The sequence below is a fragment of the Panthera onca genome, chromosome B4 (genome assembly GCF_046562875.1).
Source record: "Panthera onca isolate mPanOnc1 chromosome B4, mPanOnc1 haplotype 2, whole genome shotgun sequence".
Classification (NCBI taxonomy): Eukaryota; Metazoa; Chordata; class Mammalia; order Carnivora; family Felidae; genus Panthera; species Panthera onca.
The window spans coordinates 84,986,748-85,014,609 of NC_138345.1; the positions used below are offsets into that span (position 1 = coordinate 84,986,748).

The following is a 27,862-nucleotide window of genomic DNA, read 5'->3' on the forward strand; positions in this document are numbered from 1 at the left end:
TATGGAGAGACAAAGGGAGAGAAAGAGAGAGGGGTTGAAAGAGTGTAGCATCAGGTTCACTCAAGAGAAATACCTCTCTGGACCATGGACTGGGGAGCCAGAGGTACTGAGTATTGCAGATTTTTTTACAAACAGCAGGTGGAGCTCAAACTTGGAGGTTTTGAACATGCAAGACTGTCTCTGGAGTAGAGTTATGCTGTGCACTCCTGAGGAAAAGGAGGAAGCTGGCCCCAGAGTGCATGGTGTGGTGTAGGAATCTCCAGGGCGCACTGGGAGAGAACATTCCCCTTCCCAGAATACTTCTGAAAGAGGGGATCTTTCCTCTCCAAGAACAAAAGACTCTATAGATGCCAGCAAAAGGCCCTTCACCGGCAGAGGACAGAGGCATGCCCAGAGGGCATATAACCTTATTGCTGCTTTTAGTGGCGCTACACCATAGAGTCCATGCACCATGTGGGTACAGGACTATATTTCTAGGATAAAGGACTTCTGACACAGTGTGGAGAGGCTCTAATCCAGAGGAGGGGAGAGAGTCTGCACAGTGCTGGGTCCTTTAAGACTTTGAGTTTTGATTCCGAACTTCATTCCAAAGAAAAAATGTAGGAAAGCTGTGGTGCAGGGTGACCTGACCGCCCTCGCTATTCTGCCTGAACAGTGGGTGAGAGGGGAGGGTAAGATCCCCTGTCCAGGGACACGAGATTGGGGTGACACCAACCTGATGAGACTTCAGACAGCAACACACCAGCCCCCAGTGGAGGTGGGATCCGTGGACACCATACCTTGCTCCCTTGTGCCTGGCAACTGCTTATTTACTGGGACAAGACTGACTATGAACCAATGCAGTGGGCCTCTCCTCCAGAAGATCTGCACAGGCAGCACATACAGCCACTAAGTGTACAGAAAATAGAGTGCTTCAGAGTGTCACCTGCAGTTCTGGTGGAAATAGGACCAGGCTTACTTTTTGTTTTTCTTTTTTATCTTAAGCCTACTTTCGAATAGGCTTATAGTTTGTTTGTTTGTTTAATTTCCTTTTCTCTCTCTCTCTCTTTTTTTTTTTTTTTTTTTTTTTTTTTTTGGATCAAGCTTCTTTTTTTTTTCCTTTTCTTTTTTTTTCTTTTTCTTTTTTTCTTTTTTTTCTTTTTCTTTGGAATCAGCCCTATAGTTTTTTATTCTCTGTTTGGTTTCCTTGGTTCCCTTTCCTTTTCTCTTTCTTTGCGATCAGGCCTTTCCCCACTTTTTCCAGGCTTACTTTAACAAACAAATCAAAGCACACCTAGTTACAAGTCCAAACCCTCCCCACTGTAAGTGAGGAGGAGCTCTGCAGAGGACTTACCAGTGGGAAAGAGAAGCCAAAACACAACAGCAGAGTTCACACAACATACACCAAAACCACTTCCTGAAGTGCCAGGCCTTGGACACTGTATTACCCCTTTTTAATATAGCATTACTCCCAGGTACAGGAAACATAACAAGCTTTTAAAACAAATGGAAGACAGAAACTTACCCATAATGACAAGATGGAGGAATTCTCCCCAAAAGAAAGGTCAAGAAGAAATCACAGCCAGGGACTTGCTCAAAACATATATAAGCAATATATCTGAACAGCTATCATAAGACTACTAGCTGAACTTGTAAAAAGGATAGAAGACACCAGATAAACCCTTGCTGTAGAGATCAAAGACCTAAAGACTAGTCAGACTGAAATAAAAAAAAAAAAAAAAGCTATAACTGAGATGCAAACCTCACACAGCAAAGAAGTTGAATCAGTAATCAGACATCTCCCAAGAAACAAGAACCCTGGGCCAGATGGATTCCCAGGAGAATTCTACTAGGTATTTAAAGAAGACATAATGCCTATTCTTCTCAAACTCTTCCAAAAAATAGAAATGGAAGGAAAGTTTCCAAACTCATTCTATGAAGCCAACATTATCTTGATTCCAAAATGAGACAAAGATCCCACTAAAAAGGAGACTTACAGGCCAATACCCCTGATGAAGCTGTATGCAAAAATTCTCAACCAGATACTAGCAGATTGAATCCAACAGTATATTAAAAGAATTATTCACCATGACCAAGTGGAATTTATTCCTAGGCTGCAAGGCAGGAAAAGCATTTGACAAAAAACAGCATTGATTCTTGATCAAAACCCTCAACAAAGTAGGGATAGATGGAACATACCTCAACATCATAAAGACATACAAAATTCCCACAGCTAATCTCACCCTTAGTGGGGAAAAACTGAGATCCTTTCCTTTTTGGTCAGGAACAAGATAAGGATGACCACTCTCACCATTAGTATTTAACATAGTACTGGAAATCTTAGCCTCAGCAATTAGACAACAAAATGAAATAAAGGACATACTAATCAGCAAGAAAGAAGTCACACTTTCACTATTTGCAGATGACATGATATTCGATGTAGAAGACGTGAGAGACTCCACCAAAAAATTGCTAGAACTAATACATGAATTCAGTAAAGTCGCAGGATAAAATCAATATGCAGAAATCTATTGCATTTTTATACACCAATAATGAAGTAGCAGAAAAAGAAATCAAGGAACCAATAACATTTACAATTGCGCCAAAAAAATAAGATATCTAGGAATAAAACTAACTAAAGAAGTAAAAGATCTATACTCTAAAAACTATAAGAGAATTATGAAAGAAACTGAAGAGAACACAAAAAAATGGAAAAACATTCCATGTTCATGGATTTAAAGAACAAACATTGTTCAAATGTCTCTACTAAACCAGTCTACACATTTAAGGCAATCCCTGTCAAAATAATACCAGCATTCTTCACAGAGCTAGATCAAACAATCCTAAAATTTGTATGGAACCACAAAAGGCCCCAAATAGCCAAAGCAATCCTGGAAAAGAAAAACAAAACTGGAGGCATCATGACTCTAGATTTTAAGCTATATTACAAAGCTGTAGTCATCAAGACAGTATGGTACTGGCACAAAAACAGACATACAGATAAATGGAACAGAATAGAGAACCCAAAAACAGACCTAGAACTACATGGTTAACTAATCCTCAACAAAACAAGAAAGAAGGGGTGCCTGAGTGGCTCAGTCGGTTAAGCGTTTGACTTCAGCTCAGGTCATGATCCCACACTTCACGGGTTTGAGCCTTGCGTTGGGCTCTGTGCTGACAGCTTGGAGCCTGGAGCCTGTTTCAGATTCTGTATCCCTCCTGCCCCACCCACATTCTCTCTCTCTCTTTCTCTCTCACTCTCTCTCTCAAATATGAATAAACATTAAAGAATTTAAAAAAAAACAAAGCAGTAAAAAATATTCAATGGGAAGAAGACAGTTTCTTCAACAAATGGTGTTGGGAGAACTGGACAGCGACATGCAGAAGAATGAACCTGGACCACTTTCTAACATCATACAGAAAAATAAGTTCAAAATGGATGAAAGACCTAAATGTGAGACAGGAAGCCATCAAAATCCTGAAGGAAAAAGCAGGCAGCAACCACTTTGACCTCAGCCAGAGCAACTTCTTACTAAACACATTGCTGAAGGCAAGGGAAACAAAAGCAAACATAAACTGTTAGGACTTCATCAAGATAAAAAGCTTCTGCACAGCAAAAGAAACAATCAAGAAAACTAAAAGGCATCTGATGGAATGGGAGAAGATATTTGCAAATGACATATCCAACTAAAATCTATAAAGAACTTAACAAACTCAGCATCCAAAAAACAAACAACCCAGTTAAGAAATGGATAGAAGACATGAATAGACACTTTTCCAAAGAAGACATCCAGATGGCTAACAGACACATGAAAAGATGCTCAACATCTCTCATCGTCAGGGAAATACAAATCAAGACCATGATAAGATACCACCTCACATCTGTCAGAATGGCTAAAATTAACAACACAACAAACAACAAGTTTTGGCAAGGATGAGGAGAAAGGTGAACACTCTTGCACTGTTGGGAATGCATACTGATGCAGCCACTCAGGAGAATAGTATGGAGGTTCCTGAAGAAACTAAAAGTAGACTACCCTAATATCCAGCAATTGTGCTATTAGGTATTTATCCAAAGGTTGCAAAATTACAGATTTGAAGGGGTACATACACCCTGATGTGTATAGCAGCATTATCAACATAGCCAAACTATGGAGCAGAAGCCCAGATGTCCATTGACTGATGAATGGATAAAGATGATGTGGTATGTAAATATACAATGGAATATTACTCAGCCATCAAAAAGAATGAAATCTTGCCATGTGCAGGGAGGTGGATGGAGCTAGAATGTATTATGCTAAGTGAAATAAGTCAATCAGAGAAAGATAAATATTATTTCACTCATATATAAATTTAAAAAAACAAAACAAATAAATATATGGGAAGGGGTGGGGATAAAGAGAGGGAAACAAACCAATCTCTATTGGTTTTAATGATAGAGAACAAACAGGGTTGACGGAGGGAGGTGGGTGGGGGATGAGCTAGGTGGGTGATGGGTTTTAAGGAGGGCACATGTTGTGATGAGCACTGCGTGTTGTATGTAAGTGATGAGTCACTGAATTCTACTCCTGAAACCAATATTACACTGTATATTAATTAATTAAAATTTAAATTAAAAAGGTGCTAACTCATTTTAAATAGACTTGTTATAAAAAATAATTATTTTGTATGAAGCATTAAGGTAGTGACAGAAGCTTTACACATATTATGTGTCATCATCTGTCAACATTCTTGACATACTCAATACTTGTAATTTGACAGTGCTATACACATTATTTTAAGTAGAAGATGAGAATATGTACCATTCTAGAGGTCCTTTTGGTGGTTTTATGCTTACTCAATGCAATAGCAACTAAATTATTTTGATTTAGAATGAATTGACTTTTCTGTCTTTGGGGAACTCTAATTACCTTCAAGATAAGAGACAAGCAACCTCCTTCCACGCCAAAGGCATACCTCTGCACTCTTCATGCTGCTTTCAAATGCCACCTTCTTAAGCCAATATCTTCATTTTAATTCTGGATTTATGTGTTTAAATCAAACACATACCAAGCAGTTGCAAGTGTAATGAGTTACCTCCACAAAATGAGAACCCCATTTTGAAGTTTGGGCAATGAGCCACTCTGACATTTAAAAACCAATAAAGTGGAGACATATTAAATAAAAGGAAGGGATACTGAAATACAATTTTTTTTTCATATCTTTTCAGGGGTAATTTTTAAAGCTCCTCTTAGAGTGACATAAAAAGATGTCTCAGCCATAATCCTCTGATTTCATAAGGGGCTCTTCAAACCTTCTTGACTTGTAAGTTTTTAACTCCAAAGTTCCAAAATCCTCCTCCTTCACTCACATTAACAGGAAACACATCATCACACGTCTTCACAATCAGAAGAACTCTTGAAACTTCCATCTTCTGATCTCAACTTCTGTACTTTCTGACTTACTTACTACTATTAAACCTATTGTTTGTCCACATTAAGCTTTTATTTCCTCAATCCGTGCCTATTCACCAGCCCATATGCCCCTCCGGTTTTGGTTTCCTCACTTGTCCAAATACCACAGTCGGTGATGATGGCAAATACTTCAAGAACCCCTGTGCCTCTCCCCTCACTCCACCTCTAGCTTCATGAAGCTGTAACTTAGAAACTTCAGCGTGTACATTCTCCACTCGCAGGTTTGGGGATAGGACTGGAGAAAACCATGAACTTCTGATAGTTTTCTATACACTCATCTCAGTTGCCACTTACTCATCTTTCAGTGAATCTTGATAATATTTCCACAATTCATTTTCCAAATTATACTCTTTGCCCTGTCAGTGGCAATTCTCCTATTTTCCTTGAATGGACCAACAGTGTTTTCCTTCTAGGTTCTTTGATTGATCTAATAATTAATATATGAGAACTAAACAGGAGAAAAAAAGATTTAATTTACTTTGTTTAAAGTGACTTTTGATAATTAAAAGTTATTTATTTTTTTTAGAGAGGAAAAACATGCACAAATTTGGGAGAGGGGCAGAGGGCAAGAGAGAGAATCTTAAGCTCAGTGCTCAGTGTAGAACCCAACATGGGGTTAGGTTGGATCCTATGATCCTGGGTTCACGACTGGAGCCAAAATCAAGAGTTGGGTGCTCAACATAGTGAGCCACCCAAGTTTTCAAAGTTCTCAATTTTAGGAAAGTAAAATTTACTATTTTTATTTTGTGGTTGGCCCTTACGTATCTTGTTTAAGAAACCATCCCCTACAACAAGTTGAGAAATATATAGTTTCTTCTAAAAGTTTTAAATTTCTGCCTTTGAAATATAAACTACTAATCTATTTCGAGTGGATTTTTGATGGCAGGAGGTTGAGAGTTTTTTCTTTCCTATAAACTATTACCTGAAGCTCATTTGTTGAATAATCCCACTCCTGAAGTTTACCATGGTGCATCCTCTCTGACAACCGACACAACTCCAGACAGACAAGACTTGATTCTGGGTTTTCTATTTTGTTGCAATTGTCAGTCTGTCTATCACTGTGCTCATAAAACATGCTTTTAAGAACTATGTTTTACTAGGGGTGCCTGGGTGGCTCAGCTGGTTAAGCATCCAGCTTCGGTTCAGGTCGTGATTTCATGGTTCGTGGGTTCGAGCCCTGTGTCAGGCTCTGTGCTGACAGCTCGGAGCCTGGAGCCTGCTTTGGATTCTCTGTCTCCCTCTCTCTCTGCCTCTCTGCTTCTCATGCTATGACTCTCTCTCTCTCACTCTCAAATATAAATAAACAATAAAATTTTTTAAAAACCTATCATTTTCTACTAAGTCTTTATATATTTTAAGGAAAACTCTCCCCTGTTTTCCTCCTCATCCTTTTTTGCAAAAGTCTGGGCTAATTTTAGCACCATGGTCTTTAATACAAATGTTAAATTCAATTTATCGAATCCCACGAGTAACCGTACTAGAACTTAGGTTATAATTTTATCAATGTAAGAGATAAATTTGAGGAAAGTGGCATCTGTAAAATATTCTCTTCTTATCAATAAATGTGGGTGACCTCTCCATTTTCTTAATGTCCCTCAGTAAAGAATATCAGTTTGGCCTTAAGCAGTAAATGATTCTGAATATTCAGTCAATACTGATTGAATTGACTGATTCAGTCAATTGGTATAGAACACGTGCGACCTGGAAAACACTTTTACTCTGTGATCAGATTGTAAACAGCCAGAAGATAAGCTGAAAACATCAGGGAAACTTTAAAGTTTTACCCAGAGAACAAAAGCAAATTCTTTCAGAATGCTCAGGAGCCCTGCAAATTTTTTTCTTTCAAGGAGAGTCTGTTTAGGGAACATAAATATAGATTTAAAAATAGCTCTCATTTATTCATTGTAAAGCAGGACAGTTGCAGCATGGATAATTAAAAGACACAGATGTGTGCATGGACTCTTTAACCCGTGGAGCCCACATAAAGCTATTTTTGATATAGAAATATAATCTTGGAGTCCCAGAAACAGCCACAGATGCAACATTCTGCTGTCAGATGCCACATTCTGCCACTTACCATTACCCGTAGACAATTACTGAAGATCATTATTTCCTATCACCTTCTGCACCAGAACATTTACCAGAGCTAACAAATAACAAAACTGACTAAATTCAAATTATCCTTCTGTTCCTCTCCTAACCTTCTTGATTTGGAACAATTAAATAGTCTAAATATAGGAGATGATTAGACTTGGATTGGAAAATCTCTAGATAACTATTTGGTTTGAAGTATTAAAGTTTTTTTGTTGTTGTTTTTTAACAGAACCACCCTAGAACATCAATAATTTAGGCAATGGATTCCGTTATTTCTGCAAATGTATAGGAATATTTTGTAAACTGTGGCAGAGCCACATTCTCTCTTTATCCAGAGATAAACAGGGACTATGATGAATCATCATTTTGTCATGAGATGATTCAACTATCTCATCAGTACCTCCATATATGAGTTACAAATTACTTCCATAAAATATGTCTCCTTAAATTTCCATCTGTAAATTCTACTCAACCTTTAAGGCCCAACTAAATCAATATTAGGCTTCCCTAGTCATCAAAATAAAATGTGATTTATTTCCTCCCTTAATCCCCATGCCATCTTATACCTATCGTGACACCAACAGCATTTTACTTGTTCCTGTAATAACTTTTGGATTGTCTCATTTCACACACCTACTGTTAAGGGCAGAGAAACTATTGGTAATTTCTTAAATGGCATTTCGTAGACACAACCAATGTAATATAATATCTGGCTCATAGTCTAACACTCAATAAACATGTGGTCAGTCTGTAAATAACTAGTATACCATGAGAGAACAATCGGTTGCCTCTCTTGTGTGCTTGAGGTGATGCTTTGTGTATGTACACTTAATATTTAGATAACTAGAGTGTGCATTATGGACTAATGCGAAAGGACAGGCCAGGATCCTCACTGACTCACGAGGGTCAGTCAGAACTGGGATTCTGTGCTATGATAAGCTCAGTCTATTTATGTTGACTTCATGCTTCCTGCTTAGGAGAGCTGTAAGCAGCCACCTAACTTTAATTCTCCTTGCACAGAGGGCAACACTTAACCGAAATCTTATTTTTTTTATATCATGAAACTTTCCTAATAACATGGTAGTGTTTTTATCCAGATGTAGAAAACAAACGTCTTCAAGATAACAATGGAGAACTAATATATAACCTAGTTGGTTTAGGAGATAAGTGGTTCTTTAAAATAATTAATTTTCATTATATTTTTTATAAAAACAAACAGAATATCCAGGAAATGACATATTGCTGTGTAGAAAGAACAGGTGCCCAGGATATTAAGCCGGTGTTAGTAAATCTGAGGAATACATGCACTTGTCAGCCCTCATAGATTCCCTTAGGTCTTGCTACTGGTCCTCCTTAAAAATCCACTGGCCACAATCATCATCAATCAAGTTTTACATATATAAATAGATTCCAAATTTATTCTTTCAACAAAAATGGCTCCTTTGTGCTTGGCAATGTGGGGCAAGGTTTTATGAACCAAAGATTAAGAAAAACCTCCATTGGGGCGCCTGGGTGGCTCAGTTGAGTGTCTGACTTTGGCTCAGGTCATGATCTCATTTGTGGATTGGAGCCCCGCGTTGGGCTCTGCGCTGACAGCTCGGAGCCTGGAGCCTGCTTCAGATTCTGTGTCTCCCTCTCTCTCCGCCCCTCCCCTGCTCACGCTCTCTCTCTCTCTCTCAAAAACAAATACACATTAAAAAAATGTAAAAAAGGGAAAAACTCCATTCATGAATCTCACATTCAGGTTACTGAGAAAAAGGAGCATTCTGTTAATATAGACTAGAGCTCAGGTTTAAGTCAGAACTTCAGGTTTTTAGTGCAAAATTCCACAAGCATTTTTTTTTTCTCCTTACCATAGATGTGGCTAACTGTATCCAATTACAAACAGTTGGTGTCTTTGCTCCATGTTTAATGATGGCTTCATGGAAATTAAAGAAACAAAGGTCAGCGATGTAAGCAGTTATTTGAATAAACGAGCAGTTACCGAAGCCACTGAGCCTTTCCCTTAAAAATACACTGGCAGAAAATTTGTTTTACTTTTGCAACATTGCCTTGGCATTACCCCTTGATTCTGAATATCAAATGGAATCCCCGAATTCATAGCATCATCTGTCAGGTGAATGCCATAAATACAGCTTTCACTACCGACGGCTCAAAGTAGTGTGTGTCATCGCAGTATGCAACTGTTGGCAACCTGCCAAGAGAATTGTGTATTTTAAAGTCGTGTCAAAAGTCGAAATGGTTAAAAGACAAGGCTATTATTTATTTATTATTTATTTATTTATTTATTTACTTACTTACTTATTTAGAAAGCATGAGCGGAGAAAGGGCAGAGAAAGAGGACAGAGAGAGAATCCCAAGCAGGCTCCACACTGTCTGTGCAGAGTCTGCTCCAGGGGCTCAAACTCGAACTGTGAGATCGTGACCTGAGGCAAAGTCAGACACTCAACCCACTGAGCCACCCAGGCACCCTTATAATTTATCCTCGGATCAAAGTAAAACTATTAATTAAAAGATACTTTTTAACATTTTTTTAAGTTTGTTTATTTTCGAGAGAGAAAGAGCGAGCTCTCATGTGCACAAGAGCAAGGGAGGAGGGGCAGAGAGAGAGAGAGAGAGAGAGAGAGAGAATTTAAAGCAGGCTCCACACTGTCATCATGGAGCCCAACATGGGGCTCAATCCCAATCCCACAAGCCGTGAGATCATGACCCGAGCTGAAATCAAGGATCAGCTGCTTAACTGACTGAGCCACTCAGGCACCCCTAGAAGATACTTTTAGGTGAGACGGTATGTTATCCGATGCATGGGAGCCTGGGGATATGAGGAGTGATCAAGTCTGCACTTGTTACTTTTGTGTAGATTATCCCCAGGGAATGAGACCACTGGGGCTAATGGTTTTTGAAACGGCCCTATTCTCTCTAGTAAATTTGGAATCTACATGACAAATCTTCACTGGTCAGATTAGGTTTGGTATCCTTTATTTATATCATGTACTCTTATTTTTATTATTTTTCAAATTTGCTAAATCTACTCATGAGCCTGTTTCTTGACTCCTGGTTTTGTAATCTGGAATGAGGCACCTTGTGTAATGAAATGTTTCCCTTCTTATTCGAATAAAAGTTAGTTTCTTTAAGGTTTGTGTAACTTCCCAAAGTTGAAAAATGACTGGACTTTTCTAGAAGACCTTACCTAGGAAGTTGTCATTTATTTCCTAGTATTGTTCTTTTTTATATGAGAGGACTTTTCAAAATATCTAGTCTTCAGAAAGTTCACACTCCCTGTCATTTTCCACTTTAAAGGAGGTAGGGGTAAAATAGTGGTGGTTTTTGTCTCTGAATGAGAGGTGTTCTCTTGGTCCAGAAACAAATTAGAGAACAACACTAAGAGTGTATCAAGTAGGTAATGAATGTGAATTAAGTGGATAATATTCACTTCCAGCAGTTGAAATTCGAGTATGAGATTTGGAGCTAGACAGACCTCCTAACTCCACTACCCACTGCCTGGGAGACTTTATGAGTTTTTGCTTATTTCCCTTCGAGCCCAGCAAGTATACAGGAAAAGCAATAATTGAATGTGTACTGAAAGGTACTGGAAGGTAAGAGACAGCAGGCTGAGGAGTTGATACCTAACCTGGATTTCCTATGTGTTATGCCATGCATGCTGTTTGGAGCTTACTAAACTCTCAAAGCAAAATTATAAGATACTTTCTGAAGGGAAATATACTACTTTTATGGAACTACAACTGATTTTTAAAAAAATCGTTTTCGCTAGGCAGAGAATATATAATGGAAAGAAAAAAAATATTTAAACATGAAGATGTAGAAGTTGAAGGAGTCATTCGACCTTGGATGGAAAACAGGAATGTTAATATTAGTTTTTAGGCAATCAGGATAGTGACAGAGAATCCTTTCTCTAAATGCACGAGAGACCAATTCTTGTTAAAACAGTTTGTTCCTTATGTCATGGATTTGCTTAGAGCAAATGACAGGCGAGATGTGTACCAGCTTTGGAGTTTGTGACTTCTTGTTGATATATATTCCAGGGAGTTTCCTAAATGAATGGTTTCTTGGAAAACAGCTAAATGGTTTCCTGCCTGAGATATTCTAGCTTACCTTCATGCTGCTCATTTCTGCTCTCGGTAAGAGTGGAACACGTCTTCCTCTAAGATATTAGCACATTTGAAGCTCATCTGGCTCAGTGGGTTTACTACTCATTCCTTGAAGCAGTTTCTTGACTCCGCTTCCAGACAGCTGCATTCTTGGTCTACCTCTGACTTTATTGGATCCATTAGTTTCCTTGGCTGGATGTGCTTCATCTTCACTGCCTCTGAACATTGGAAGGACTCAGGGTTCCAATCCAATCTTCTGCTCTTTAAATTCACAGCTAGGTGACCCGGGGCTCCTGGGTGGCTCAGTCGGTTGAGCATCCAACTTCAGCTCAGGTCATGATCTCATGGTTTGTGAGTTCGAGCCTGGCGTTGGGCTCTGTGCTGACAGCTCAGAGCCTGGAGCCTGCTTCGGATTCTGTGTCTCCCTCTCTCTCTGCCCCTCTCCTGCTCACACTCTATCTCTCAAAAATGAATAAACGTTAAAAAAATTTTAATTCACATTTAGGTGACCTTATCCATTGGCCCCAGCTTTCCACCTGATCTCCAACTCAGATATTCAACTGCCTGCTCAGTGTCTCCACCTGAATTTCTAATAGATACCTCAAACTTAAGAGGCCCAAAAAATAATGTTTTCACTTCCTGTATCTCCATACATGCTCCTCCCCTAGTCTCTCTTAGCTCAGAAATTAAACTAATCATTGCTCACAAAACGAAGCTCCTTTTCAGTCATAGTCCACATATTTCACATTCTCTCAGATGTCCTATATAATCCACTTAAATATATATCGCAAGTCTAATTCTCTCCACCTCCACTGCAACTGTCCTAGTCTAAGCCAAACCATCTGTTGCTAGAATATTTAACGTCCAAACGTCCCCAACTTCCAACCTTGCTCTCCTGTAAGAGGTCTCCATGCAGCATCCTGAGCAATATTATTAACATGTATAGCTGATTGTATCAGTCTCTTGCTCCAAAATCTCCCAAACACATGTAACATAATCCAAATTCTTTACTATAACCTACAAAACCCTCTAAAATAAGGTTTCTGGTTCCCTGTCTGGCCTCATTTTTCCTTCTCCCCCCTTGTATATTCCACTCAAGCAAAAGCAGCCATACTTCGGTTTCACAAAGATACTCATTTCCATCTCTAGGCCTTTGTACTTGCTTCCTCGTGCCTGAAATATTCTTACTAGAGACAATCAATCACATGGCTTGTTTTCTCAGTTCCTTATTCTCAAATTGAGCATTCTGTCCAAAGAGAGTCTTTTTCTGTTGATTCTATTTAAAATGGGCTGTTCTTGGGGCACCCAGGTGGCTCAGTCAGTTAAGTGCCCAACTTCAGCTCAGGTCATGATCTCACAGTTTGTGAGTACGAGCCCCACGTCAGGCTCTGGGCTGACAGCTTGAAGCCTGGAGCCTGCTTCAGATTCTGTGTCTCCCTCTCTCTCTGCCCTTCCCCCATTCATGCTGTTTCTCTCTCCCTCAAAAACAATAAAATGAACATTAAAAAACTTTAAAAAGATAAAATAGGCTGTTCTTGCTCTCTTACCTTCTTATTTAGTTTAAATTCCTATATATTATCTATCACTGTCTAACATTATATTATAGATTTATTTGTTAATTATCTGATTGTTCTATGGAATGTAAGCTTCTCAAGGAAAATTTACCTTAATCATTGATACTCTCTGTCTAGTACCTGGGCTATTTCTGGGCATGTAGCAAGTGCTTATTATTTGCTGAATGGATTATTAAAGGGAATGGAATTATAAACATTTTGGGATCCTCAAAAGCAGCAGTGGAAGTTAGAAGACTGTTTTTAAACCAGTGTTAACTAGGTGTGGTGATGAACAATTAGACCAATAGAATACACGTGAGAGCTCAGAACCAGGGCCAAGAATACATGGCAGCTTGAATTCTGAGAGGTGGCATCACTGATGAGTGTGAAAAGGATGTACCATTCAGCAAATAGTATCAGGATAATAGGTTATCCATGGCAAAAAAAAAAAAAATTAAAACTGAATCTCTACCTCTCATCCTATACAAAAATAATTAATTAATTCCACAGACAGTTCAAAAGTAAACTTTATTTTTAACGTGTAGGGGAATATAGCAAATTATCATTATAACCTAAGAGTATAATGAGATTTCTTTGATAGATGCAAAAAAAAATTCATTAAAAAAAGATTGACGTATGTGTCTGCAATCATAATCTGAGATTTATTGTCACCAAAACAATACCAGAAGGTGTAAAATAATCAATTACAGACTGAGAGAAGCTATTTGCAGCAATCTAATTGACAAATCATTAATAATCTAGAATGTGAAGAGCGTTTATTTTCTATAGGCACATGGCGGGGAGGCAGGGGATGGGCAACAGACACATACCAGCAAATCACAGAAGAAGAAATAAGAGTGTCCAGTTCATAGAATATGCTCAATCCAGCCTGCAAGCAAGAGAATAAAAGAAAAAAGAAAACATGAGATATCGTTTCCCCTCTGTTCCCATCATTTTCTCTCTCCCTTCCTCCCTTCCTCTCTCTCCCTTTCTCTTTTGTTTTTAGCTTTCATTGTGGTTCTTAGTGAGAGTTAGTCTAATATAGAGTACTCTATCACCAGTAGAAGTGGAATTCTCTTTTTTATTTTTCATCTTTTATTTCAATATTTTGACAAAAGATAAATGTAAATTTTCTTTGAAGTAATGGGCATATTGGTGGAATAAATATTTCTTACTCTATTTCCATTCCTAATGACAATAACAACCAAAAAAGGAAATAACAATCATTAATTCCAAAATAGAGCTGTCAAATACAATATAATTTGCAAAAATACATGACCAATTGCAGGGATGTGTAGGAGAAGAAATCATTATTGAAATGAAGGCAACAAAATGAGAAGAAACACTATTAAAAAATACTAAGAGGCCTAAAACATAGGCTTGATAAAACAAATCAAAATGAAATGACAACGAAAAGCTAGAAATGATCAGAGAGAAACTAATTGATACAAAACAAACACAAATACATACAATGTATGCCTAACTTGCATTTCTACAAGAATAGGATAGACTGAGATAAAATCACTTATAATTTGATTTTAGAAGAAAGCTTTTATTTTCTTTCTGAAATAAAGTATGACATTATAAAAAGACTTAAGGGGCGCCTGGGTGGCTCAGTCGGTTAAGCGTCCGACTTCGGCTCAGGTCATGATCTCACGGTCCGTGAGTTCGAGCCCCGCGTTGGGCTCTGTGCTGACAGCTCAGAGCCTGGAGCCCGTTTCAGATTCTGTGCCTCCCTCTCTCTCTGACCCTCCCCCATTCATGCTCTGTCTCTCTCTGTCTCAAAAATAAATAAACGTTAAAAAAATTTAAAAAAAAAAAGAAAAAGAAAAAGACTTAAAAGCCATGCTGTTTGATAAGAAAAGTTGATACAGAATTATCAGTATGGAGATGTATTCTGGCAATGCTCCTGTCTTCTGAGAGTAGTATCCTTTGGACTTTCTGGCAAACTACTAGGTTACATACAACAAGGGCGAACTAATCTCAGATTCCTTCACCTCAATATTGGATGGTAGGTGACCGTGATAAAAGGTCCACAAAACCCTCAAAGTACTGAATTTCATAAGATTTGCCTTCAAGTGAAAGAGCAAGAGAAACATTTCCAAACATGCTAAACTTCCAAAACTGTAGCGCCTACACACACACACACACACCTTTTAGAAAACTGAGAGAATGATGAAATTCTGCTGAGAAATATATCAAAATGAAGAGTTCAGGAATGGAGAAATACTAAATCCATTTAAATATGTAAGTGAAAAATTAAAAGGAGTTAAAGGTAAGAGAAAAGAATTAAAAGCCTTAACTACATGAAAACTTAAAAATACAAAAATCAAGAAGTCAAAGCATGAAGAAATAAGTAGAAGAAAAAATATATCCTGCTTTCTTCAACTATTATAATAGAGGAAGCATAGAAATTTAAGCGTCCGACTTCAGCCAGGTCACGATCTCGCGGTCCGTGAGTTCGAGCCCCGCGTCAGGCTCTGGGCTGATGGCTCGGAGCCTGGAGCCTGTTTCCGATTCTGTGTCTCCCTCTCTCTCTGCCCCTCCCCCGTTCCTGCTCTGTGTCTCTCTGTCCCAAAAATAAATAAAAAACGTTGAAAAAAAAAATTTTTTAAAAATAAAAAAAAATAAAAAAAAAAAAAAGAAATTTAAATATAATTTATTAAAATGTTTTTTACAAGAAAATATACTGTTATAAACCATCAAAGTATGAGAGGGAAAATATGTATAAACTAAAGCCAAAGAACATGTGGATGATATGACAAATAACAGAAATAGGTAATATTCAAAACAGAAAAAAATCTAATATATATTAAGATGATTAATTAAGACAAAATGTAATGTCTATCATATTAATAATGTAATAATTCTATTACATTATCATACCTGAGATAAATTAATTTAGCAAATAAAACATATTGTCAAATTTTATACATATGTATGAAATGTATATTTCTTACCAATATATTGGTGAGAGTTGACCATACTTAAATAACATAAATCTAAAACAAATTTATATTACAATCCCCAGGTAAAAGTGAAATTATAAAGACAATGAAACAAATGCCAACAATAATAAAGTAAGCAGTGATTGGGCTATCAATATATGCATAGGTTGAATTTATGACATAATACAAAAATAAAATCCCAAATCCCCAAAATCGTTGACATAAATATTTTACACAAAATAACATAGAATCAAAACTAATAAAGTAAAACCTCCAGAAGACATGTACAAAAATATACATATCTGTCATAGAAGGGTATTTATCCTTAACCCTTTATTTGGGGTGTGGGGACTCTTCTCAATGCAAGACAAATCAAGTAAACAAAAAGGCTAAGGATACAAATACTATCAACAATAAAATAAAGCTAATAAGCACATTAAATTGTATCCTAAGAGAAAAGAAATAATCTTTCAAGTTCCTGTGAAGCATTGACCAAATGTTAAGTCTGAAGGACACTTTCTTAAATGCCAAATTGTTGAAATAACTAGACCACATTCTCTGAATAAATCTGTTGCATTTGTATACATCAATAATGAAGCAGCAGAAAGAGAAATCAAGGAACCAGTCCCATTTACAATTGCACCAAAAAAAAAACCCCTTAAGATACCTAGGAATAAACCTACCTAAAGAGATAAATGATATATATGCTGAAAGCTATATAATACTTATGAAAGAAACTGAAGAAGAAACAAAGAACCCATCACAATCCCAGCCTTCAAGCTTTTACAAAGCTGTAATCATCAAGACACTATGGTAGCGGCACAAAAACAGACACTCAGATCAATGGAACAGAACAGACACAGACCCACAAACATATGGCCAACTAATCTTTGACAGAGCAAGAAAGAATATCCAGTGGGAAAAAAAGTCTCTTCAGCAAATGGTGTTGGGAAAACTGGAGAGAGACATACACAAGGATGAAACTGGACCACTTTCTTACACCATACACAAAAATCAACTCAAAATGGATGAAAGACCTCAATTTAAAACATGAAACCATCAAAATCCTAGAGGAGAAAACAGGCAACAACCTCTTTGACCTTGGCCACAGCAATTTCTTATTCAGCATGTCTCCAGAGGCAAGAGAAACAAAATAAAAAATGAGCCATTGGGACCTCACCAAGATGAAAATCGTCTGCACAGTGAAGGAAACAATCAGCAAATTTAAAAGGCATCTGATGGAGTGGGAGAAGATATTTTCAAATGACATATCTGATAAAGGGTTAGTATCCAAAATCTATAAAGAACTTACCAAAGTCAACACCCAAAAAACAAATAATCCAGTGAAGAAATGGGCAGAAGCCATGAATAGACACTTTTCCAAAGAAGGCTTCCAGATGGCAGACACATGAAAAGATGCTCAACATCACACACACATCATCAGGGAAATACAAATCAAAATCATGTTGAGACACCACCTCACACGTGTCAGAATGGCTAAAATTAACAACTCAGGAAACAACAGATGTTGGTGGGGATGCAGAGAAAGGGGAACTCTTTTGCACTGTTGGTGGGAATGCAAACTGGTGCAGCCACTCTGGAAAACAGTATGGAGGTTCCTCAAAAAATTAAAAATAGGGGCACTTGGGTAGCTCAGTTGGTTAAGCGTCAGACTTTGGCTCGGGTCATAATCTCGTGGTTTCTGAGTTTGAGCCCCACATTGGACTCTGTACTGACAGCTGGGCCTGGAGCCTGATTCAGATTCCGTGTCCCCTTCTCTCTCTCTCCGCTCCTGCACCTCTCATGCTCTGTCTGTCTCTCTCTCAAAAAATAAATAAACATTAATTTTTTTAATTAAAAATACAACTACCCTGCAACCCCACAATTGCACTACTATGTATTTATCTAAAGGATACAAAAATGCTGATTCAAAGGGCACATGCACCAACGTTTACAGCAGCACTATCAACAACAGCCTGACTATGGAGAGACCCCAACTGATGATGTCCATCAACTGATGAAGGGATGAAGAGGAGGTGGTAGAATATATATATATATATTATATATATATATATATATATATTCTACGTGATCAAATATCAGTAATATTACTCAGTGATCAAAAAGAATGAAATCTTGCCATTTGCAATGATGTGGGTGGTAGTAGAATGTATTATGCTAAGAGAAGTAAGTCAGAGAAAAACAAATATCATATGATTTCACTCAAATGTGGAATTTAAGAAAAAAAAGATGAACATAGGGGAAGGGAAGGAAAAATAAAATAAAATAAATTAAATTAAATTAAATTAAATTAAAAAATAAAATAAAAAACAGAGAGGGAGGCAACCCATAAAAGACTCTTAAATACAGAGAACAAACTGAGGGTTGTGGGAGGGGAAGTGGGGGGCAGGATGGCCTATACATACTGGTGATGGGTACTAAGGAGGGCACCTGTTGGGATGAGCACTGGGTGTTATATGTAAGTGATGAATCACTACATTCTACTTCTGAAACCAATACTACACAACATGTTAACTAACTTGAATTTAAATTTTTAAAAAAGTAGAAAAAATAAAATGACTCTATGAAAAAAAAATAAAGGATTTCTAGGGGAAAATGGTAAGGAAAAGATGACATATTTTCATTGAGGGAGTTAAGTAAAGTCTGTGCAAAAAGGAAAATTGTAAACAGAAAAGAATAGGAAAGTATATATTAGATATTATAATCTTAAATTAGGAAAAAGATTAATTAAGGTAAGGAAACCAAAGGGAAGAAATAAAATATGTACACAGAGATTGATGAACAAGAAAACCATCAAACTAACCAACTTACAAGTCTGCTTCCTTGAAAATAAAAGTAAACAAGTAACATAATCTAGAATAAAGGGGAAAATCCCAAAAGCACCAAATTTATAATGAGAAAGAAAGAGAAATCAAAAACTTGCAAAACATTAAGATGAGTAAGTGAAAGAAAATACTTAGCTTAAAATCATGCACATCTTGATTTTTCTTTTTCTAGGAAAAGACAAATTAGGCACTGACTCTGGAATAGGTAGAATAAACAGATGAACTTTGGGTTTAAAAAATGAGAAAAGTTGTCAAACAGCTGCCCTTTGCCCTCTCCAAATATAAACACATATGGAGCACTAGGGTGTTTTTCTCAGGTGAATTCTACTAACCCTTCAAAAACATATAATTCCTATATTATTCATACCAGTGTTCTCAAACTTACAAAAACACCTGGAGATGTTATTAAAATGCAGATTCAGCTTCAGTTGCTTTGCATAAGATCTAAGAGTCTAGCAATCTCCCAGGTGATGTTGATAGTGTTACTTAAGCCAGATATCAAGTTGCAAAGGTTTAAACTGTTACATTACCTACAGAAAGAAAGCTTCCAGACACTTTTTATAAAGTGTATTCTAAAATTGATATTAAAACCTTATAAAGTATATTTATATAAACATAAAAAGCAACTATAGACCAATTTCTGTTGTAAATATTGATGGCATTGATGCTAAGGCAAAATAAAGTATTTGCGAATAGGATCAAATAGTTTATTAAAAGAAACACAGAACACAACCAAGCAAGGTGATTCTACAAATGCCCACATGGTTTGGTGTTAGCAAAACATTAATATATTTTACCATATTAATAGGTCAAATGAGAAAAACTGATAATTTCCACAGATGCTGAAAAAAATTGATAAAATTTACAACACATTGTTTTTAGGAATCTAAGTAAAATTTAAAATATGGATCTAAACCCTAATGATAAAATTAGAAATGGTCATTAAAACTGGAACAAGATAAAGATATCCACTGTCCCATACTTATTATTGTATTCTGGGTGTAGACAACAGTGAAATTAGGCAAGAAAAGAATGAGATATTTTAGAAAGAGAAGGGGAAAGTGTGTTATTTGTAATCAACAGAAGTGTATAATAGGAAAATCCAAAAAAATGGGGATCACTAGAAATTATTATAAAGGGTGTATTTCAAATCAGTGAAGGAAATGTTTCCAATATATTGTATTGGGTCTACTCAGACACACATTTGAGGGGGGAAAAAAGAGCATTTGTAACCTGTACAAAAATTCTAGATGAAGCAAAAACTTAAATGTCAAACAAACTAACAATAAAAAAGCAAACACAACTATAATTAACACACAAACCTATAAAAATGAATACACACATAAACAGACAATGTGAATGTAGCAGAAGAAAGTAGAGATACTTCTTCATAATCCTGTCTGAGTTATAACTCTTCTTGCATATGACAAAACAAAGAAACCTCTGAGAAAAAATTTGACCAATTAGAAAGTAAAAAATTTGAATGGCAAAAATACATTTTTAAAAGTCAAAAGTCATGAGGGGCGCCTAGGTGGCTCAGTCGCTTGGACTTCAGCTCAGGTCATGATCTCACAGCTTGTGAGTCCGAGCCCTTTGTCGGGCTCTGTGCTGACAGCTCAGAGCCTGGAGCCTGCTACAGATTCTGTGCTTCCCTATCCCTCTGCTCCTGCCCTGCTTGTGCACATGCTCTCTCTCTCTCAAAATAAATAAACATTTAAAAAAATTTAAAAGTCATGAAAAGTGGAAAATATTTGTAACATATATCAAAGTGTCCACTTTTACTAATGCCACATTGGCAAAGATTTTAAATTTAGTTAATACAAAGTATAGACACATTGCAAACAAACTGTGCTATATTCATACAATGTTACGGTATCATTGGCATTATGAGAATACAACATATTTATATGTGTCGTAATGGAAATATCTCCAAAGGAAAATATTGGGTTTGTCCTAGGAGGTAGAAATAAAGACCTGAGTTAGACTAAAAATAGTTGTAACAGAAAAAAAGAGAACATTATGGAAGTAGAATCAGTAAAGTAGAGGAAGAAATAAAAAATCTGAGATTTTGTGCCTAAGAGGCCAAGTTTTATTATTACTACTATTATTATCACTCTTGTTACCATTATCATTGTTAATACCTGAAGGAAGAGCTTATTGTTGTTAAAGGTGGTACAAGGAATAGTATCAGAAGGTGGCTAAGTCTGAGGATCCTGGAGCCAGACTTTAATTCCCACTTTGCTATTTACTAGCCGTGTGACTTTACACAGTTATTTTTCTTTCTGTTCCTCATTTTCTCATTTTTTGAAAGAAAGGAAGTACTCGCAGGATTGTGTTGAAGCCCTAAGCATTAAGAAGTCAATATTGTAAGAGTGTTAATAATAGTGCCTGGCATACAGTGCGTGCAAAATATCTGTTAGCTGCTATTGTTCTAATAAATTGCAGATTTTTGAATATTAAATGCTGCTTGAGAAGTCAGTCCACAAGGTACCAAAGACAGTTGGGAATGCAGGGCTAGAATTCAGCATACATGTCAGGCCAGGCCTGTTTGTCTGGACTGAGGAGTTTCCTAGGATTTGGATTTCCAGAGCTAACAGTGGAAGTCACTCTACCTTACCTAGAGGATGAGATAAAAGTGATAAGATATACGGTGCTCAGCACCAGGGGGAGAATTCTTGGGGAGCGTCTTGTGTAATCTCGCAAGATGACATCATGCCAACATCCTGTGAGGAGACATATTGAAATAATACAATGCATTTCTACCTCTTCCCAGATCAACCTCTAGGCAGAATGAGGTAGCAGGGAATAGCAGTGCTGGGCTGAGATTCCAGAACCTAGCTATGTCGTCTCTTGATGCTGCAACTGTGTGCCCTGATTGAATGATCAGACCGTGAGTGCCTAGATGGAGAATTCTCCATTTTATTTTTGTTAGTTGGCCTACATGTGTTCTTGAGAATTACTAAACATACTGATGTTTTTTGCTAATGCCAGAGTCCATCAGCCCAGAGAATATCCCAGTATGAAACAACTCAATTAAAAATCAGTGTGGATGCTTAGCACTGTGTATTCCTCTTGTCCACAGAGTTTTAGGAGAGCATTACTGTTCAATAACCACACATACACCGTGACAATTGATTGCAGCCAATATTCCATATTGCGTCTATATTGACACAATAATCCATAATATGTCATCAGATAAATGAAGATGGGGACAAAGATAGATAGATAGATAGGTAGATAGATAGATAGATAGATAGACAGACAGACAAATAGAGGAGAGATATATATCTTTTCTTGACCAAGCTTATATTAAATTTTCCACCTCACGGAAAGCTGTTTTTTTCCCATCAATTGAGGGAGTTATGACTTGCCTTCTGTGTCCAAATGCACACTGAACTTTGGTGGGGAAAACTAGAGAAAATTAATAGTTTACCAAAATATTAGAGCTGGGAGGAGGAGGGTCAGGTCATTGTTCCAACTTAGCCTGTATTTCTATTACCTCAGTTAGGTCATAGATTATTTTTCCATTCAAAGCTCAAAGTGACTTTATACTGCAGGTTATTATATTTTACTCTCCAGATCAGATGCTTAAATCTAATACACTCTGAAAGGAATCTGTGTACAGTGTTTAAAAGAATTGATAAGAAAGTTCATGTTTAGGCAAAGGTCAGAAGGTCAACAGTATTGTGTGTCAGTTGGCTAAAATATATGTATATGCACATAATAACGGTGACAGAAATGTACTTTTGCCTACAGAAATAAGTATTTACTACTTTACTTCCATGAGGAAAATGCTCTGAGTTTGGAACTATCAATATATTTACCCCATACTCAGATAAATTTTTAAACATATTTTCTGACAAATTGCAGGTTGCTGCTGATGACCCAGTTCCAGTATTGACTAGCTGCCATTCAAACTTCTCAAGAAAGAGCAAACAATTAATATTTACAACTACGAAATTCCTCAGTATGCTATAAGATGTTCATAGAACCACGTAAATTATCATCATCTTAAAATAACATATGAGGGGTGTCTGGGTGTCTCAGTTGGTTAGGCCTCAGACTTCGGCTCAGGTCGTGATCTCATGGTTCGTGAGTCTGAGTCCCGCGTCGGGCTCTGTGCTGACAGCTCGGAGCCTGGAGCCTGCTTAGGATTCTGTGTCTCCCTCTCTCTCTGCCCCTCCCCACTCACGCTCTGTCTCTCTCTGTCTCAAAAATAAACATTAAAAAAACTTTTAAAAAATAACATGCAAAATATCCCTGCAGAAAATACTCGGAGAGACAGAAATCACTTAATATAACTTGAATCACCAGTAGTCTATTCACATTGTGGCATGATCAAAGTATGTAACATAGAGTTACATCCCCTGCGCTGACAATACCATATTCTAATTTATCTAGCAAACATTAACATAGAATAGCTTGGTGCAAAACAGACTGATATGGGGCAAATGTCAAACAGCTTTTATTTTTTTTAATATGAAATTTATTGTCAAATTGATTTGCATACAACACTCAGTACTCATCCCAACAGGTGCCCTCCTTAATGCCCATCACCCACTTTCCCCCCCCCCCACCCCCCATCAACCCTCAGTTTATTCTCAGTTTTTAAGAGTCTTTGATGGTTTGGCGCGCTCTCTCTCTCTCTCTCTCTAACTTTTTTCCCTTCCCCTCCCCCATGGTCTTCTGTTAAGTTTCTCAGGATCCACATAAGAGTGAAAACATATGTTATCTGTCTTTCTCTGTATGGCTTATTTCACTTAGCATCACACTCTCCAGTTCCACCCACGTTGCTGCAAATGCCCATATTTCATTCTTTCTCATTGCCAAGTAGTATTCCATTGTGTATGTAAACCACAATTTCTTTATCCATTCAAATGGCTCTTTTAAAAGAAGCATATTTAAGAGGAAGAAGCGAAGCAAAAAAAGTTGACCATTCTTCATCAGGCAATTTAAGGTGATAATAAGAATTGGTATTATTTTCCTTGCAAAAAATGCCTATAAGAAGTAATAAGTGTGGAAGCGTGAGAATTTACTGCAATGAGCTGAACAAAATGCTTAAAATTCAAAATGCAGTTCACCCTAAAGAACCTGAGATTAAAAGTGAAATATAATGGAGAATATACGTATTACACTTATCTTTTGTAAAACATATGTTCCTTCCAAACTATTGTGAGGATTTACCATTTGCCACGTTTTTACAGATTAAATATTGTTAAGTGCTCCAAGGCACAGTTCATAGCTACTTTCAAGATTAAAACTAACAAAAAATCAGTTTTAAATACATTCTTGTTATTTGACCCCTTAGTAGCTCTAAATCCTGTAAAGACAGCCTATTTTACACCTCTGAAATTCAGTACTGCAAATGTCAGCATACTGAATATTAATATGATCAATAGCAAAGCATTATGTGTATCTAAAGCAATTGTGTATCTTTTTAATTTTATGAAGTAATACATTGGGAGTATCAAAGTCTTAAATATTCTCTTTGCTTCACCTTTACTTCCAGGTACAACGATATGTTTATGTTTTTAATCACTTGTGGCATTTTTCCCCCAAGCGCTCTTATGAGAACAAACACTAATTATTAACTATATAGAGCATCTTTTGTGTCACTTTGATCTTTCATGTTTTTCAACTATGGGACTGCTAATTTAGACTTTGGAGGTATAATATCTTAAGTGACATTTCTGTATTAACGAGTTCCTTATGATACACCACACTGTAAAATTATAATACCTACATCATTACTGCAGTACTACAAATAGGTCAAACTCTATGCCGATTTGCTTATGCATATTATAATAATTGTACAATTCATCATTTTTATATGCAACATATTTTGGGTTAGCCTATGAAGGTGGATATAAACATGGATAGCAAATGTTTATATTAAAATAAGAATCTTAACTCTCAAAAACACAGATGTTACTCTAAAAATGAAAATTGCTTTTGCAAATGTATTATTTAGTGGACTTATATCTGAATATCCAATGTAAAGCATCAAGTATTTAATAACTTAGGGATATATACTTTTGTTCACTAGGGCATCTCAGTGCTCATATTGTTCACATGCTGTGTGGATACTTTACTAAGGTTTTTGATTTTTTTGTAATGGCTTTATCCTCTTAACAGTGATTTAGGTTACAATTATTTTGTGTGTGCTAGAACAAACCCAGAGGTGCTCTCTGGGGGAAATCTTAATCTTATTCATAGAAAGCCCTCCTTCCAGCTCTAGAAAAAAATCCTGAAATCTGAGTCTGTATCTGAATTAATTACAGAAAAATTCTACCTGCCTCCTGCTAAACCTTTTCCCTAGTAAAGCTTCTAGAGGGGTTCGGGTTTCTTATCTTAAATGGAAAGTACAGTTAAAAAATAAAAAATAAAATAAAATAAAATGAAAGTACTGTAAATACTTCATAGGATTATTTTGTTGATTAAATAAAACATTTAAAGCACTCTATGCCAGGGTGTGGTGTTCAGTAAATTCTTAATTAATATTAGCTATTTTTTAATGTATATTAGTATATTAAAGGCTCTAAGAAGCCCTTAAGACATTGCTTTGCTTGACTGTACCTTACTATTTCCTGATCTTATTGGGGCCTATTAATACTCTACTATTTATTTAGGAAGCAAGACTGTTTGACAGCTGTTCTGCCTGACTGTCCACATTGTTTGGTTCCTTTAGAAGGCTGCGTGTGTGTGTGTGTGTGTGTGCGTGAATGTGTGTGAATTGTCATTTGCCCTTGTACCACTGGCCTAGTTGGAGTGTACTGTATAAAACAAGTATATAAGACTTCCTTTTTTAGGTAGTGAACAGTTTGATTTGGTAACATTATCCTCTAAATCACGATGTCCTTTTTATGTGAATCCTCCACATGAAGTGTTTCTATGTTTCAGGACCAATAGTGACAGTCTCCTTGTAATGTGATTTGTTTTTAATTAATTTTCAAAAGACCACAAACTCTAAGCAAAATAATTTAAAGTGTAAGTAGCAAAATTATATTGTAGTGATATCTTTAACATTTGTACCACCAATAATCAGAATAACATTTTATTCCTAGTTTCTAGCAGAGTCTTGGCAAATGTAGAAAACCAGTAAGTGCTTTCCTAATGACTGTCACTATATTTATTTCATCTAGATAATTATTTTCATAATTATAATGCAAACCATTCTATAAAACTATATTATTTGAAAACAGTAGATAACATACTTGAAGTGGATAATACACACTTGAGGTAGCCTGGGAAAACCCATCTCTCCATCCATGAAATCTTCCCGGAAGAGTTGATTTTGTGCCGATTTCCATCCTCCTTTGCACTCAAAGATTCTGACCCATCTCTAGCACCAGCAAGCAAATCCTAATTTGTCTAAGACAATCATGGGATTTAATTCTAGCCAAAGTTGTGTGAAAGGAAATGTTTTGAGGGAAACGTCAGAAAAGATTTCTTCACTCTGAAATGAAGATACGGAAAGAGTTGATCTCTTTTGATGATGGTTATTATTACCATGCCTTTGTGTGATGTCTAAATTATGGGTAATCCAAACAGCAAAGCCAATAGGTGTGGGCATTGGGGGTAGAGCAGAGATATGGAAATAAACTGAGTCATTAATTTTCTTATCCTGTCACCAAATAAGCCAACCCTGGAGATATTCTTTCCTGTCCATCTCTGAGCTTCTTTTGAGAATTCTGTGAAGTGAATTAGTAAATTTTCAGGTAATGTCCAATTAAGGCTTTTTAAATCTCAATTTTCTGTTATTTACAGTCAAAGCATCCTCACCATCCTATTCCTCTAGCATCTAGCACTATTTAGAATTTTTAATCACCAAATCCAGTTTTTTGTGCTTTACATTTATTTGATGTGAGACTTTTGTATCATTAGACTTGTATTTTTTCTCTTATTTTACTAAGATACAGATGCTAAATAGTTCTCTCAGATTCAGTGGATTGCACTCTTATTGAGTTTTTCTATGTTGAGAAGTATCAATGTGAATAGAAATGTTCCATTTTAATAATAAATGAATTAAATTGTTTCTGCAGTAAATAAACATATTGCAAATTTATAGATTATGAACACTTTTTCTGATAGGTTTTTAATGATATTTGATTCAGAGTGATTTTTTTCTTAAACATACAAAGTTTTGAACATGTCAGTCCTATACATTTAAAGCAGAACTTAAAAAAAAATCCCAGGGTTGATTGCCTGAAATTGAGATATTCTTGTTTAATATCTTTAGTGGCACCTTTTAAAGCTATGTTCTTCTAACCTGAAATTTTCAGTCCTTACAGTGGTATTTCTTTTGGGAGAACTTATTATGTGGAATTTAGTACAATGGACATGGCCCTTGCATTACTTTCTATTTCTCTGGAGGAGGAAATAAGCCAAAGACAATGAATTCTGTCTTTTTGTTGAATGTGTCTCTCTCTTAAAGAAAAATCCATTATATCAAATACCAAAGAGATTAAAACCTAAAATAAGTTTTTCAGTGGTTAAGTTTGGGGCTTGAAAAAAAAAGCACCCAATAAAAAATTCTAAACTGGTAGCATTTTCATTCAGTTGTGAAGTGATTAACTTTTTATCCATACTAAGCTACCTCTTTCCAATATTTTCTTTTATGTGAGTCAGATGAGTATCAATGGACAATGAGGCTTATTAATATGATCTCCTTTAATTACCAAATTGACACATATATAGGCAGTTGATGAAAACAGCTCATTGTAAAGCAGAGAAATTGTCTTCAAATAAAGGCAGTTTTAGTTAACTTGTGCTGATATAACAAAACACCATAGATGGGATGGCTTTAAAGAGACATGTATTTCTCACAGTTTGGGAGGATGGGAGGTCAGAGATGAGGGTGACAGTATGGTTGAATTCTGG

At 36.5% G+C, this 27,862-nt stretch overlaps 1 long non-coding RNA gene across 1 annotated transcript in view; it reads right to left on the bottom strand.

The window, feature by feature from the left end:
• Window positions 1-9,385: 9,385 nt before the first annotated feature.
• The window catches only part of LOC144616897 (uncharacterized), a 197,255-nt gene continuing 178,778 nt past the window's right edge, over window positions 9,386-27,862 (bottom strand). Inside the window, exons 3-4 of the long non-coding RNA XR_013556732.2 lie at window positions 14,019-14,077; window positions 9,386-9,720 (exon numbers count right to left, since the gene is read on the bottom strand). This is a non-coding gene — a long non-coding RNA (uncharacterized LOC144616897). The remainder of the gene's footprint in view (window positions 9,721-14,018; window positions 14,078-27,862) is intronic.